Source organism: Telopea speciosissima, chromosome 6, assembly GCF_018873765.1.
Source record: "Telopea speciosissima isolate NSW1024214 ecotype Mountain lineage chromosome 6, Tspe_v1, whole genome shotgun sequence".
NCBI lineage: Eukaryota > Viridiplantae > Streptophyta > Magnoliopsida > Proteales > Proteaceae > Telopea > Telopea speciosissima.
In genome coordinates, this window is record NC_057921.1 from 45,710,210 (window position 1) to 45,711,139 (window position 930).

The following is a 930-nucleotide window of genomic DNA, read 5'->3' on the forward strand; positions in this document are numbered from 1 at the left end:
CAACATTAAATATCATGAGATGGGCATAAATATCTATTCAGAATGTGACCATAACACCCCACCTCCCTATTTGACGAATTGATGTACAGAATCTCCCGTAAACGTGAACTCCAATAGCAATCAAGAAGATGCAGATAAGTGCAAAGTAAAGATTGGAGTGAAACGATATCAAAACCCCATTGGTATGAAAATTGCTGAGCTCGTTGAAACGTTTCTGACCAAGCACCTGGATTAACAAATTTGGCAATAACAACACGAATAAGAGAAAGTAGCTTTCTATCTAGCCTGAGCCAGCCAACCCTTAACAATTACAGGCTTAGTTGGCCTTATCCCTACAGGGCCAGAGCTCGAACCACTGGTGTACAAAATAATAAATATAGTTCTATCCGGGCCCAAAACTTTCAATCTGGACTGGTTTTAGTCCACCGAGACCAAGGCCAACCCACTAGTGAAAGAGCGTTCAACTATCAAGGCTATCAATTGCCAGATTGAAATGACAACTTAAAAGGCCATGTACTCGCACAAATGGGCATCCAGAGTAAAGAACCTATGTAGTTGCATTGCAATCCTTCTGCTACTATAGGACCTAATAGCTTAAGACCAGAAGGCAAGGAAATTGTATCCTCTATGAACTACTTGTATCTTGCTATTGTATTAATCAAAATGTTTTTTTCACATCCCCAAAAAAAAAAATGACAACCTTAATTATAAATGCTTGAATTCTTATCCAATGGCTCAGAAGCCTCAACAGCACTTTAACTATGTCCGTTCTAAAAAGTTCAGTTTTTGTTCTTGTCCCCTTTAGGGGTAGATTAGCCTTCCATTCATTTTAAGGTACTTTGGTTACGTTCATGCACCAAAATCACTGGTTAAGTTAGGTCGTTATTGATGATGAGAAATAGTCTAAGGAAAATACAAACACAACAAAAA